Source organism: Cryptomeria japonica, chromosome 5 (genome assembly GCF_030272615.1).
Source record: "Cryptomeria japonica chromosome 5, Sugi_1.0, whole genome shotgun sequence".
In the NCBI taxonomy this organism is placed as follows: Eukaryota; Viridiplantae; Streptophyta; class Pinopsida; order Cupressales; family Cupressaceae; genus Cryptomeria; species Cryptomeria japonica.
In genome coordinates this window covers 684,777,081-684,794,423 of record NC_081409.1, presented here as the reverse complement: position 1 = coordinate 684,794,423, position 17,343 = coordinate 684,777,081, and positions in this window count along the sequence as shown.

Sequence of the window (17,343 nt, the reverse complement as noted above, 5' to 3'; positions counted from 1 at the left end):
ACTTTAAATTAATATTTGATAACACTAACTTCTCTCCTCTCCCCCTCTTTTCTCTCTATGCCTATCTCTCTCACTCTAACTCTTCCCCTCTCTCAATCTTCTTATATCCCTATCTCTCTATCCTTCTATCATAGTATCGCATATACCTCCATTTCTCCCCCTCCCTCTCCCTCTATATCTATATATCTCTCCCTCTCTATCTCTTCCTCTCCCTATATACTTATCTATCTCTTTATCTCTATCTCTCTATATAGTTAACTCCCTCTCCCTCTACCTCTTCCTCTATATAAGTCGATCTCCTTATCTATATATCTCTATTTTTATCTACTCTAAACTGAGTATACTAATGGCGGGAACTTGGTGCTTTGCATCCCTTGTTAATATGAAGGTAAGGACCTTAATTAGATATGTCTATTAGATCATGGGTTTTTTTTTCTTGAATGATAACACAAGGTTTATGGAATAAATTATATACTTTGTATTAAGGAACAACTTTTACAAATAAATTTTTTATTTAGAATTTATATACACAATGAATAAACAATGGTCATTATGTGTAAATCAATTCAATAATTTAAAAATGTGGTAAGTCGGATATTTTATGTTTATATTAAAATGGTTAATAAAGAGAACTGTATGGCTTTGATTTATTCTTTATCTAACACTTTAAATAATTTATCAATAAAAATAATTTGTAGTACTTCTAAACTAAAATGTGAAAAATTAATAGCAACCTTTTAATAGAAAAACACAAGAAGAAAACTTGTAGATGATTTATCAATTATCCAAGGACATCTTCATCGCAAGGGAGCATTATGAAAGAATTCACTTGAGACAATAAGTTAGGGGATATGAGATCAAAATGAAATGAAAATATAATGCTCTAAATAAAAGTCAAATAAAGTAAATCTACATAAGAGTCATTGTAGATCTAAAAACTTTAAGAGGAGAAATTAATTTGAAAATATTCTTGTATAGAATTGAAGACTTCAATTGAAGATTTATTGTAAGTGTTAGTGTGAAAAGAGGTTTCATCAAACTAGATAGCTTTTAACCTAATAAGTATAGTCATATTCACACTACACTTAAGCTCACTTAGAGGTTATTTGTGCTTTTATCTTTCTATATCTTTGTGTGCCATGACTGATGTATATTGGGGCATAGCTTTTTGTTGTGTGGCATGTTTTTTGGTTATCTTATACATGGTCAAACAAATTTAATTATAACCTTGAGTGTGGTGATATGATTATGAGGAATCATTTTTTGCATATACCCATCAAGTCTCTATGAAAGGCTTATGTGCACAAGGATATCCTCATATTTTCATACCTCATATGCTCCATCTTGGTTATGAATAAACTTGCATGTGTCACTTGATAACCTATTGTTTGATAGTCTAGTCCATACAAAGGAAACTCTGTCATCTTGGCTCTTGTTTAACCAAAGGTGCATAATCTACTTTGCAATATCAAAACTAGGATTGATCTCTACATAAAAAAAATAACAATATCCTATCCCCTATTTACTCAGAATCATTCCATCCAACCTATCACAACATCTCCTTACAAAACAACACCATCCATTTTATGTAAGGCTCCAATTTTTTCACCCCCTCTTTCTCCTTCTTCCTCTCACTATGTACTATGACACACTAAAAAATGATTTCATTGCCTACATATACATACATGAACATTATACATTTTCATTATCTTATCAAATTATCATTACATCTCTCATTAGTTAGCATAATTTAAATTAATTGTCATTTGCATTCAATTCCTTAGTTGCATATTTTGTTAACTTAAATTCCTTTCAAACATTATCATATCCTAGGGTCATACATTATATAAATTAAATATCTTTCAAGAATTTGTATCTCCTATCCCCCATGATACGTACATTCATAATTAAATTCCTTTAAAAAATTAGTATCTACCCACCCCTTAGTTATCCTTACATAGGTCTGTACATTATTTTTGAAGCATGAGTATCTCATGTGCATATACCCTAGCACCATTCAGTATCCATTACTCTCATTTAGATTCCTTTATTAGTACACCATGTATTTATTATCATTAAGCCTTTAAATTCATTTAGGTACATAACCATTAAATTGCATATCACATAAACATCCATATGCATCTCATACATAAGCCATTAAAACCATCATGTACATCATACACCATACATATTTATCATAGTGCCTCAACCTACATCACAATATTAGATATCATATAAAATCCACACACATCATGTATATACATATATCCTTCCTGCATCACACATTGTTAGATTCATATAAATCGTATTCATACATCATATGCATCTATCAACATAATATGGCATGCATCAAATACACATAGAACATATGCATACATATACAGGCATCCATCATCTTCATACAACCTACATCAGACCATGTTAGGTGTATCATAAACATGCATATCATAATCATCCATAAAATCATAATAATGTCCATGATCATCATCAATCATAATGTTTATAATAAATTCCATAATAAATATCCTTATACATATACACAATAGATAATCACTACCAAAGCATTTCCATCTCATATATATCAAAAAATGTGAAGTCATAATACATCACCGCCATCAAATATCTTGTAGGGTCAAAAATGGTTATGTCCATAAAATATCTAGACCTAGTTGGTATTCCCACCCTCTAACTATGAGGGTCTTTCTCCCCTTAAACCTAGTGGTGGTAGTGGCCATGTGGCACCCTCATCCCTACTAATTCCCTTGATTCCCTAGACCTGCTCCTCCTTGAGCATGTACTCCCCATAAAATTGAGAACCCTTTGTCCTACTAGTATAATCTGATAATAGAGGTCCCTATAGTACTAAGCCTCTTAACCCACTCACTCTACATACCTTTGCTAAGACTTGTTTGTTGAACACACCTTAGGACTGAGAGGGGGGGTTAATTAGTCTAGACCTAATATTTTTAACTTTACTACTTAATCCAAAGACTCTTTAACCTTATTCTTATCAGCAACAAGGCAAGATATAACAATGAAACACCATGCACAAGAGAATGTCGAATTTGTGGAAAACACAAACAAGGAAAAACCATGAAGAGAGACAACTCACAATATATGAAATGATTACAATATATTTTTAGGCTCACTACCAAGGAAGAACATTGCTCCTTGAAGGACTTTTTTCTAGAGCACAAAACCCTAGGGAAAGATACAAAGCTTTCAATCTAAAGATCATTTCTCTAGAGAAAAATACAATGAACATGAATGAACAACAATTAGGCCTTCAACAATACTTCCTCTGGCAATCTCCAAACATGAAGTTGTCCTTGAATCTTTGTCTTGCGTGACCAACTTCACAATAATCACCACACATTGATGTTGTCACAATTGATTTTTGCAAATTATATAATCATGTAGGTACAACACACTCCTTTTCCACACACATCCACACTCACAACTCCAACATCAATTTTACATTCTATATATTCCATCTTCTTCATTGCAAATGTCAATTAGGTTGGCCAAAATAGAGGACAAGCATAGGTCCTATCAAATCGAACACTAAAACATGATTATGGTGAAAGAAATCCAATCCAGAAGATAGAGAGGAACTAAAACATCTTAACACATCTTTTCAAGTAGATATTAACAATTCACTAGCTATCAATCATCCTCCAGAGGTCGACAACGAGGTAACATATAGATACACCAAACAACATGCCATAATTTGATCCAAAACATATCTTTTAGATGAACAAGTTCAATGTGGATCCTCACATGCCAAGCTGGGACTCAAAATCAATGCAACACAAACTTCTAAGCAAGCAGAGACATACAAGGATTCGCAACATGCTAAGGAACAATAGTAGTCCATCAAATCCAAACAGTTACCTTGAAACATAGATTCCAATCACCATGCATCATCGAACAAACCTTCTAACATTATGTAGATAGACCAAGACGTTCCATGAACATCCAACAATACTCTCGATTCTTTCCTTCACTTCTTCATATCAAAATCATACTGGCACAACATAACTAATTTTCAATAATTCATTTCGAAGAGCTAGTCAAACACATAACACAATATCATTACTTGCAGACCACAACACCAACTAATAATTAAGTTTAGATACACCACAGATGTTGTAAACATGTCCTCCAAGTTGTAACTCTAGAAACATTGAGAAATGTAGAGCATTTCCGAACCACTTTTGACAAAGAACTAGACTCTCAGCCAACAACAATTACTAATCAAACTAGTTGCAACGCCAAGGACTTGAAAAGAGAGGAGTGCAATGTCCAGAAATCATAAAAATTATAGCCAAGTTTACAAGACCATACCTACAAAAGTGGAGGAATGTGAAGAGTTCTTGTAAGCACACCTCAATACATACTTATACAAACTTGCTTCATTAGGCTTCCAGGAACCAAACTATCTTGAAAAATCACCTTCTCATTTTGTACATCATCTTCATTATATTTCATACATATAATACTCATATTAATATCTCAACCTATCTAAATCTCAACATATCATCATCGCCATCAACATTATCAATAATATCAATACATCTAGCTCAATGTAGACAACAAACACCAAGAAGGTGGACATTCATTGATCATATACAACCAATGTCCATATTTACTTGTCATCAACCTATTCATACCAATTAAAAAATTATGACAACATCATAAAATAGTAGCTAATGCAGTCTCATCATCACATCCTCAATGATTTACTCCCATACGTACAATTACTCATGTTAGTCACAACACTACTGCCATCAAACACCTCCTCACCAATTGCAACAATACTTTACTTAACCAATCATCTCATCAATGACCACAACAATTCAGGTGAACATATATTACCACATATCAAGTTGACATCAATGATAGCACATATTGCCAACACTATCTTGTCAATAGTCGAGCTAGATCCCACTCACCTCTCAATGAGCTTCCTTTGTCTCTGTTTGAGCTTGTAAAGCCCAAGTTGCATCTACCTCTCTCAATTCCTCAACCAAATCCATTCTCGCCATCACTTCCAACTACTATTTAACTATTACTCAATTAGCTCTATAGGCATCCATGTCGGCTATGGATATGACTATGGTTGTCTATAAACTATTAGCCAATACCCTCTACGCATCCCTCTCCATCACTACTAAATCAAGGACAATCTATAAACTATATGCCTAATCCCTCTTCATATCTCACTCAACCTCTAATTATACTACTTGATCCATCTCCTCATCCCTTGATCATGCAAATAGGTCCCTCTCCCATCACATAGCATCATATATCTCTTGTGTAACATATCCCAGTCCCAACTATTATAACAACCCCACCTTGTGTCCACCTCTATGTCCTAATGCTAGTACATATGGCTCCTATACTTGGCTTCATATAAGTGGCTGCCTTTGTCCCTATATCACCTTTGTGCCCAAGACAACACTTGTTTAGGCAATACTTGTACATGCCCCTCTATTGGTATAACCTATACCTGCTCCCCCCCCCTCCTCTTGTCTATCACCCTCTGCATGTGCCTATGCACGTCCCTCCTTTGAACCCTCACCCTCTACATGTGCCTTGACCATCTCCACCTCTTGTGATTCTCATATCACTCCTCCATACCCCTCAACTCCACTTTCATCTCCTTCATCTCCCCCTATTACCTGGTCTCCACCATCCTCATCATAACCTATAATGATAGGTACTATTGATGTGTTTTTTATACACTTCAAACATAGAATAAACTACCAAAAGTATTATATCCTCTCTTGATCAAAATATTCTTGGATGTTGACTTATATGATCAACCAGGATGACTCCAAGGTTTCTAGTGTCAGGTCTTGATATGTAGATAGCTCAATTGGTTGATGTGATTGTCAGTAATCCAAGGGGACTTACATTGAATAATTGAATGCTTGAATGTTTGGATGTTGGTGGAACTTAGATTCTAACTAATTTGTTGGAAAATAAAATAGCAAAAGAGATAGGGTTTGAAGAGTCTATTCTAGTTCTAAGAATGTAGGAATGATGAACAATTAGGTGAAATTCAACTAAGCTTTACTTTGGCATCAACTAACAACTCCACAAAGCTAGTGTGATCTCCTAAGATTGTCACGTGATGTTTTAATCACTATTAACAACAAGGATACCATTATGGTGATTCATATCAAAGTATGAATAGCAATTTAAGTTAAGCTCATTTGATGATTCTAGTTGACCACACAAGGCAAACTTACAATCAACAAATTACTAGTGGTATGGATATATGACTTTCACCATTGATCATGCACAAAGTTCTTTTATTCATCTAAACAACATGAAAATGAATTGAGAAGTAGAGATCATGCAACTTGTTGAACTAATACATCAAAGTAACCATAGCTTCAATGAAATCATATGCTCTTTACAACAAAGTCTTGGCAACAATCTTTGTCTTCTCCTGATTTAACTTCTGCTCTAATTGCTAATTATTGATTGCTATCTATGAACTATTATCTATTACTATTGTCTTCTATTATTAACCCCTTTACAAATAAGAGATTTGAGTCTTTTATAGAGAGCTCATTACAATTTGAAGGCTCAGGTTGATTCACAATCAATGACTGAGATCACAAGGTGAAAACCCTAATTAGAGTTTGTTATAACAACTCCCTTTGGCTAATGAGAAAATTACATTTAGGTTCAATATTGAATGTGAACCAATAGAAAATGAGGATAAGTAACTCAAAATTTGTGCCTCCATAGGATGAGTCATATGCATTGAATCTGGATGTGTTGATGTGAAGCCTCTTGATTGATGGAATGACGACTAGGATGCCATCTCAATTTACCCTTGTAGACTGGATAGATCAACAAAAAGTTTGAAAAATATCTCTTGATACTCAACATTATTCAATTTGCTCAATGTTATGAATGATGATTGATCTTCCCTTATTTATGATCTACTTGGCAAATGATACACCTAGTTTGAATTAACTCCCCAATGTACTAACTTTGATTGTTGATGAAGGTGTGACAGACAAAAAATCTGACAATGGGAATTCAGGAGATGAGTTTCAATTTATTGCTATCAAAGAAGATGATCCGGTACCAGTGAATCCTACAAGCTGCATTGTTGAGGAGAAAGCCTTGGCTGCTAAGATTGAAGAAAGAGACGAATGGGTAATAGATAGTGGTTGTTCATATCATATGACGGGTGATAAAAGAAAATTTGTGAGTATGGAAAGGTATGATGGTAGTATAGTAAGATTTGGAGATGATAAAGCTTGTGTGATTTGTGGTAGAGGTTCTATATCTTTTGATGGTAAGAATAACATTGATGATGTTTTATATGTTGAAGGATTAAAGCGTAATCTTCTAAGTTTTGGACAAATGGTTGACAAGGGATTCAAGAATGGTAAATGCAAGATCCTAAATGGCTCCGGTGTAGAGATTGCAACAGGGACTAAGACTAGAGGTAAATTGGTAATATCTTTCACTTGAATGTCGGTAGAAAATTTATTTGATTGCTCAAATAGATGAAAACTGGTTGTGGCATAGGAGAATGTGTCATGTTAAATTTGATTATATGGTAAGGATAAGTTCTACTCAAGCTAATAAAGAGCTGCCTAAGATTGTGAAGCCCTCTAATCCGATATGTAAAGAATTCCAGTTGGGAAAGCAAATAAGAACATCATTTAAAACCAAATTGTATACATCTAATGGATTGTTAGATCTCGTGCATATTGACTTGTGTGGACCTACTAGAGTGAGAAGCATGCAAGGGTGATAGGTATTTCATATTCATGATTGATGACTATTCAAGAGATGTGGGTGACTTTTCTAAGATAAAAATAAGAAGCAATTGGAAAAATTTAAGATATTCAAAGCAAAGGTGGAGACTAAGACTGGATTGAAGTTGAAGTGTTTGAGATTTGACAAAGGAGGAGAATTCACGTTTGGTGACTTTTATACATTTTGTTAGAGGAATGGAATTAGAAGACAATTATCTGCCCCTAAAACCCATCAACAAAATGGAGTTGTTGAAAGGAAGAACATAACAATCTTGGATGCTGCTAGAACAATGTTGATTGAAGAAAATGCTGCACAAATCTTTTGGAAGGAAGTTGTTAGCACTGTTGTTTATACATTCAACCGGGTGCATATAAAAGGTGATTCTGATAAGACTCCTTATGAATTATGGTTTGGTCATGTTCCTACAGTTAGATATTTTAGAGTTTTTGGAAGTAAATGTTATATCAAAAGAGATGAGGATATAAGAAAGCTTGATGCAAAATGTGCTGAAGGAATCTTCTTGCGATATTCAACTAAGAGTAAGGCCTATCGATGTTACAATAAGAGTTTGAGAAAGATAGTGGAAAGTGTAAATGTAAAAGTTGATGAATGTTTTGGTAAGCATATAAGAGCTTGCCGATATGAGATTAATGAACGAGACATCGTTTCTAAGCCTGCACAGACTAAGATCCTAAAGCAGATTAATCTGGTAGAGATAGTTGATCTAGATATTGTTGTTATCGGTGAAGGACTTCAAGAGCCTGAGAATTGGAACATTCTGAAGACTCTGAGGTATGTGAAATTGAATTACTCTGAGAATCAGATTATTGGTGATAAGAGAAAGGGTGTGATGACTAGAAGAAGACTTGTTGTTGAAGAGACATGTTTGATTTCTAAGATTGAGCCTAAAGATGTTGCTAAAGCATGTAAGGATGAGAATTGGATAAAATCTATGGAGGAGTTGAATCAAAATGAAAAGAATAACACTTGGGAACATGTTCCAAGACCTAAAGACAAAAATGTAATTGGCACTAAATGGGTGTTCCAAAATAAACTGAATGAAGTCGGTGAAGTAGTAAGAAATAAAGCAAGATTAGTGTGTAAGGGATGCTCTTAGATGGAAGATATTGAGTATGAAGAAACTTTTGCTCCTATAGCTAGAATTGAAGTTGTTAGATTGTTGGTTGCATATGTTGCTTATAAGAATTTCAAAGCTTATCAGATGGATGTCAAGTCAAGCTTTTTGAATTGTGATCTTGAGGAGGAAGTCTACATTGAGCAACCAGATGGATTTTCTTTATTAGATGAAGGTGATATGGTAATGCAAATTGAAGAAAGCTTTGTATAGACTGAAGCAAGCCCCTAGAGCCTGGTATGCAAGACTAGATAAGTATCTAATGAAGTTAGGATTTTGTAAATGTACTACTGACAATAACTTATACTTTAAGGTGGAGAATGATAACATTTTAATTGTTAAAGTATTTGTGGATGACATTATTTTTGAAGGAGATGATGATTTGAGTATGAAGTTTGTTGATGATATGAAAAAGGAATTTGAGATGTCTATGATAGGTGAAATTAAATTCTTCTTAGGATTGCAAATTATTCAGACCAGTAAAGGTATTTTCATTTCTCAATCTAAGCATGTGAAGGAATTGTTGAAAGAATTTGGGTTAGATGATTCTAAACCTGTTGGAACTCCTATGGTGACTGGATGCAAATTGTCTAAGAATGATGAATCTAATAAAGTGAATCAGACCTTGTATAGATCTATGGTTGGTGGATTGTTATACCTGACTCAAACTAGACCAGAAATTATTCATGTTGTCTGCCTTTGTGTCAGATTTCAAGTCGATCCTAAAGAGACTCATGTTACTATTGTTAAAAGAATTTTGAGATACTTGAAGGGAATTGTTGACTATGGGTTGTGGTATCTGAAGAATGATGATTTTATGCTTTGTGCCTATATTGATGTCAATTGGGCAGGTGATGTAGATGACCTGAAGAGCACTATCGGTGGAACATTCTTTTTGGGGAAGAAGCTGGTGTCATGGACTAGCAAGAAACAAGATGCTATATCTCTATCTACTGCTAAAGCTTAATACATTACTGCTATTACAAATTGTACTCAGGTAGTTTGGATGAAACAGATTTTGAAAGATATTAGGGTTGTGTATGATGAGTGTACTGTTATGTATTGTGACAATTTAAGTGCTATTAATATTTCCAAGAATCTAGTACTACATTCTAAAACGAAGCATATATCATTAAGTATCATTTCTTGAAGGAGAAAGTCAGTGATGAGGAAGTCAAATTGGAATATATATCTACAAAAGATTAGATTGCAAATATTTTTACCAAGCCTTTGGCTGCAGATACATTTGTGCATTTGAGAGACAAATTAGGGGTCTCTGCCCCTTCTAATGAGAACTAGGTGCATTGTGATGCATCAATCTGGTGGACTTTATAGTCTTATCTCTTTATCTGGGTTGATGAGTTGATGTTGCTACTGTGGCGGAGGAGTTAGTTGATTAGTGGATTGAGTTTTTCCTAAGGGGGAGTGATTGTCCTTCTTAGAGGTGTTCGTGTGTATCTTCATGTCAAGTAGTTCGTTATTTGGTGCTTTGAAAGCTATCTTTCTTATCTGAGTTGTTGCTATCGAGTGTTCTTGAACGTTAGCATGTTGATCGATGAAGATTTGCATAAGTGGTGTTGGTGCAAATATTGTGGATGGTTCTAATGTGTTTGTCAATGTTTTGTAATCATGTCCTATTAGTCTTGGTGATCCAAATTGATTATTGTGTGATTTTTTGGTGATTTTCATGATTCGGTTATGTTCTTTGTGTTATGTGGTATCTTGGTGGTGTAGCATGTTGCGATTGGTCTTGGCGAGATTTATGATGGTGATGAGTGTTTGGAGATTTGATTTAGGTCCATGTTATGCTATCCATGTCATTATATTGGTTTGGTAGTTGATTTATGTATCGTGTGATGTAATTTTGTAATTAGGTGTTATGGGTTTGACTGACCTTGTAGGGTTGATGAATTATATAAATGGGTGTAATATTCATGTAATTTTTAGTAGAGGTGTTGAGTCTGCATTATCAAAGAGTGGTGTATGTGCGATCAAGTAAAATTATCTTTCGGTGTGGTGTGTAGAGCATTGATTGGTGCGTAGAGCAAACATTTATGCTTACCTGAAACTAACATCAGGCATTAGCAGATGCTATTATTGCAGTTTATTCTTTCCAGATTGTGGTTTGAATCTTATTGTAAGGTAGTGAACCTTCCCTGAAGGTTGGAGCCTTCTAGGTCATTGTAATTTGAGCAATGAGCTCTAAGCAGTGTGTCTAAATGCATGTGCATTCCCCATTGTAATATTTACATACTACTGCAGGGTATTTTTTCATTATGGGTAGGTTCTCACCGTGGTTTTCCCTTAACCGGGTTTCCCACATCAGAAATATTGGTGTTAGGTGTGTTGTTATTATTGTTATCTTTCCTTTTGCTGCAATTGATCAGATTTAAGATTGTGCTTAATTATTTTAATTCGGTGAAAATTGATTCACCCCCCCCCTTTCAGTTTTCCTTCTTTCTATTGCCAATAATGGTAAGAGAACCTTACTAGTTGGTAGTCATGGCTCTCTCTTTCTCTCTCTCATAATATCCCTTTTATCCTGTTATCAAAGATGTGAGATCCTAATGTCCACTAGAGGCTTGGTGTATCTTGCCTCCTTGATAACTTGGTGAAAGTTTTTCAATGAAAACCCTTGGTCCTAAAATTGTACCCCTTGCAATTTCAACTATATCAGGTCCCTACCTTAGCGTTTGCACCCCTTAGCCTACTTGGGACCTGATTATGTTCATGCCCCTTTTATATTGCATCATTTTTTGACATTTCCTATACATAAGGCACTTGATCCTTGCCCCAAAATAGGGCAAGAATAGGACCATAGTACCACACCATGGTCCCCCTCATTTTTGGGGTCTCTTTAACCCATTTTCACAGTTCAAATTTGAGCAAGATTCCCCTCTCCATGTCGACTCATGTCGAAAAATTAGCCAATTTTTCCAATGAGCAAGTATATAGAGAAGATTTCCCCTCTCATGTTTACATTCATGATAAACACACATCCATTAACAAAATCAAGCACACATGAGATCAAGCATTCAAAAGCAATTGAGCATTTTCAATTTTCCTTCAAGCCTTGGAGCAACAATAAAATCAAGATTCAAACACTAAAGTGGAGATCTACATCTTATTTCATGAAACACTAATTCCATGTGGAAGCAAGAAAAACTTCACAAGGAGATATCATCATTCAATTTTTAGTTATAATTCAACATCTCCCTCAAAAGGAGAATCTTGCATTACAGTCATTTCAATTATCTTTATTTTAATTGCATGGTTAATTCCAAAACAGGGGTTTGACCTAAGGCAAGCCCCTATTCCCAACCTATTTCCCCCTTTTTTTATGTGTGCGGTAAATAGGTATAGCATTGTACTCTTCATAATAAGCTTTGTACACAAAGACGAATCATCCCTCTTTGGCGTGCAAAAAGTTTGAAGGACCGTTGTGATGCACCATGGTCCCGGATTTTTCTTTTTTGAGGGCCAGATCTGACTCAACTTATACTGCTCAGATCCAGGTGCATAAAAAAATCCTCCATCTATAACTCACCATTTTCTTAGTTTTACCGCCATTTTTCAACACTCTACCTTAATTCAGCATTTCAAATTACAAAAGAGAGGAAAAACATTCACAAATTAATCCAATCCATTCAGTATTCAATCCTTATATGATTTGTGACTGAATCCAACGGATTCCCTTCCCTCTTTTGGATGCAAAAGGTTTTAAGTGAAATTGATTTGGTGATTTCTACCTTCTATGTTGCAAATTGCTAAATCAAAATTTACCCCCTTTACAAAACCCTATGTCTTTTGCCCTTTTTTTTACTTTCAAAGTAGTCAAATGATCAAGTTCTAGCAAACATCCAAACGTTCAACATTCAAGTATTCAATGCAAGTCCCCGTGGATTACCAACAATCACATCAACCAATTGAGTTATCTATGCGTCAAGACCTAACTATATAAACCTTGGAGTCATCTTGGTTGATCATTCAATTCAACATCCAAGACAATTTTGATAAAGAGAGGATAAAATACATTTGGTATTTTATTTTGTGTTTGAAGTGTATAGAAAACACATCAACAGGTACAATGAGACATACTAGTCAACACAGTGCCCAATCTGTGGTATATATTGGAGTAAACCCTACATCCTTTATATTAGCCCTTGGATCCCATGGTATTGGCTTCATACTTAATCAACTAGATCTTTTCATTAGGGAATCTATAGACATAGCCCATAGCCCTACCTCCCTTGTTTAAATCTAGCATGTACCATGCCTAATCCCACTACCTCCTCTAAACCACCCAAAAACATCTTCAACAGACTCGAGGAGAGACAAAAATGGTAAATGGTACATGGGGGATATTGGAGGGCAAAATGGTAAATTTGGCCACATGACATCCATTAGGGATTATCTTACATCAATTATAAGTAATGAGAATGAGGTTAAATAAACGTGGGCCAACACAATGCAAGTTTAGGCATTGCTAATTTGGGCACCAACACCAATTTTTTGTCATCTTGGCCAAAACTATGAGTGACTTCTCGAATATTTACCATACAACTTCATAGTTCCCTATTTATCATCCTTCTCCCTTGATCAAGATATTTCTTTATATAGTTCTCATTGTAATGGCTAAGGTCATCTAGGAATTGACCACAAATGAAGGTAATGGTTGGCACTACCTAAGGTTGCAATCCTTCTCATAAGTAGTCATATTGGATAGTATGGCCCAAGCATCTTTAATCCCCTTTTAGGATCTTGGATATGTTTACCCAACTCAACTAGTGATATTTAAATATCTTTAGTGGGTTTTAAAAAAGAGAACTTAGTCCTCAAGTGTCACCTAGGATTAATTTCCTTAGCAATAAGCTTTCCATCCTTAGATAGCTTGGACATGAAGAGTCCCACATGTTGGGAGTGGTTGTCATTGCACCAAAAGATTGATCTGTCAATGCTCGATACAACCACTAGACTTATAGAATCAACGAGAGGCGATTAAGCCATGTCACAAACACAACGCTTTTGCTACACAAAGACCAAAGGCGCACACTTTGCAACAATCCCCCCTCAGCACAAGCAAGGTTTGAACCAATGACCCAACTTTGATACCAATTGTTGGGAGTGGTTGTCGTTGCACCAAAAGATCGACCTATCAATGCTCGATACAGCCACTAGACTTATAGAATCCACAGGAGGCGGTTAAGCCATGTCGCAAAAACAACGCTTTTGTTGCACAGAGACCAAAGGTGCACACCTTGCAACACCATATAGGTTAGCATAATTGGCAACCTATTTGATTTCACCTCCATGGGCATTTCCCTTTTATTTAATTTCCCTTCCTTTTCAATTTGTGGTGTTTATATTCACATATTAGTACTCGAAACTATGTTGAATCACCTTATCATTCCTTATTGCTTTATACCATTCCAAAGTAGTGGACAAAAGTGACATATACAATATTGAACGTATAATCTACAAATGAAGAAAATAAAGCTTCATTTAAAAAGTGATGATTACATGATATTGTCCTTAAGGTGTAACTCTAATCATGGATAATATTCTTGGAATCTCCATCCATCACAAAATGCCCCTTTGATTCAATAAAAATATAATGCTTTTTTAAAACAAGCTACCTCTAGTGAGTTGAGTAATTAAGATTTGAGAGTCAAGTTTTGAAGGAAATAAGAGGATCAAATAGTATTATGACCTCAAGAAGATTAGGAACATTTCTTTTGGTTGTTGAGTGGTGTACCTATGCCTTCATAGTTCTCTATTGCTGAAAATGTTATTATTCTCAAAGGTAAGGCAAAATAAATATACTAACTTAGAGGTTTCAAAAGTTTAAACTACATCATTAAGAAACCTTGGTGATCTTATCTTTTAACAATATGCAACCCCGTTTCACAAGATTTTGCCATGTGAAGCTTAAATTATATCAAGAGGATTTACATTATTTTTAAGATTAACAAAATCAATACACCAATGATATATAATCTTTAAAGAGCATTTCAAATCATAAAGAAAATTATTATAATTTAAAAAAAAAAATCATGCAAAAATTAAACATCTAAAAATCATAGAACACTTTATTTCAAACGAAAATATTTGTACATAAGCTTCTCTCAGCTTCAAGAATATTTATTCAAACATTCTCTACTAACAAGGCCAACCACATGAAGGTAGAAGCTTGCATAGCCTCCCCTAATTGACCTAAGACATCCACAAAACAACACACTGGCATACATTTATTATTTATACAAAATTTATTAGCATAACTTTAAAAGTCATTTTATGATTTGTTGTGATGCATTGATAAAAATTATGAATTAATTAAAGCTCTAACCATACATTTATTTTTTATTAAAAAATTATTAACATATCTTTAAATATGATTATTATAATTGTATTACATGTCAAGTAAGTTGTCATATTTTTTATTTGTTGTGATGCATTGATAAATATTACAAATTATTTAAAATGAAGATTTAAGTCATTTGCAATAGTGTTTATACGTGACAAGTCAAAATAAGCAATTTATGATTATGGTGGCATGCTTATGTGCATAGTTATGAAGTGAATTATATTCATAAAATGAGAATCTTGTTTTCTTAATGGTAATTATTTATCAATGGGGATTTATGTTGTGATTTATAATTGATAATTTTTTTCTAAAATTTGTGATTTCTAACATTAAATGTAGAGATCAAAATTATTAAACTCTGAAACAAAAATTAAAAATTAACCAAAATTATTAAAAAGGCAAAGAAAACGAGATACATATCTTAAAGAATGGCCTAGGCCTATCGACCATTCTTTAAGATGTGAGACAAACACATGACCTTAAGGAATAACCATGGCCACTGGCTATTCCTTCAGTCTTTAGAAGGGGCCTTTAGCCCCTTCTAATAAAAAAACATTATTATTAAACATTATTTTTTGTACAGGTTTACAAATGGTATTAGGTCAATGCACTTGACCAAAATATTATTAAAGAAATGGTCCATCCCTTTGCTGCTTTGAATACACAACAAAAATGTCACCTTAGGCTTTCTCCCACCATAATTGTCAAAATTAACTAGTTCAAAAAGCTGTTCAACTCTCTTTGAGATCTCCTTTTTATCAAACTGTTAGACAAACATTCTTGGGAGAGTGGCCTTCAACCCATCTGTTCCAAGAGCAGCCAAGCGAAGCTACAATGTTTTTGTGTGCAACATTCTACCAATATGTAATCTATTTGTTAGACAAAATAAATGTCTGTAAAACATCATTTAGAGAGAAGAGAAAGAATATAATCACACAAATGACTCAAGCAAAAATTCATTTATATTCATACCGACGCTAAAGACCCCAAATCTATAAAAATAACTCTTAAAATATCATCATAGAAAAAGGAATGGTTACACAAGAAACACACAAGACAAAGGCAGTTAGTCACACAAAATGATGAAATGATGATGAAAACAATCTAAAACATTATGTTAAGCACATACCGGATCCTGTTTTTAATCATTCATGTCCATCTCACCAAGCACTTCAACTTCAACTTCAATAATCCTGACTTTTTTTCCTGAGTAAAACAATAGCACCCACCAAATAAAATTTTAAAAACATCTCAAAGCAAAAAAATATGGATTTCATTCTCTATTCTGAAGCCAAGGAAATTTGTATCCTAGTATCTCATTTGAAATATTAAATAAAATGAATAAATCCAGAAAACCTACAAGAGCTCCCAAAACAAGTAATCCAAAAAAATATTAAACCCTGAACCAAAATTACTAAATTCCAATAGTCAGTAAAATACATAACCAACAAAGCTCAATTAGCTCGTACTTTAGCTTACTATTGTAGATGATTTGCATGTGCTGTAAAATGATTGAAAGACGATAAACAATACCATGCTACCGTAACAAACTATAGAGCAGGGCATTACTGACATACCAGAAGCCCAATAGGGCATTGCAGCTTTGTGTCCTACGAGTTCAGTGAACTGTTGAACAGCATTTAATGGAGACAAATCTGCAAACAAGAATAAGTACTGTAAACAATACAATGCTACAGCAACAAACTGCAAAGTGCAAAGCAGGGCATCTACAGACATACCAGAAGCTCAATAGGGCATTGCAGCTGTGGCCTACGGAGTAAATGAACTGTTGAACTACATCTAAAGGAGACGAACCTGCAAACATCCATCCCATTGTTGTTCATCGATAGAACTCGATAATAAACATTTAGGCTTTCTAAGTCCATAATATCAAATTAATGTTTTTTAATCACAGAATAATTTTAAGTAACAATTTTTGGAACAGTATTTTGTGATTTATGTTTTTAACCTACAAATATTTTGATGGGCAACAAAGTATTCTATAAACATTTTATCGATATTAAAAAAAACCATCATTAATAAGAAGTAC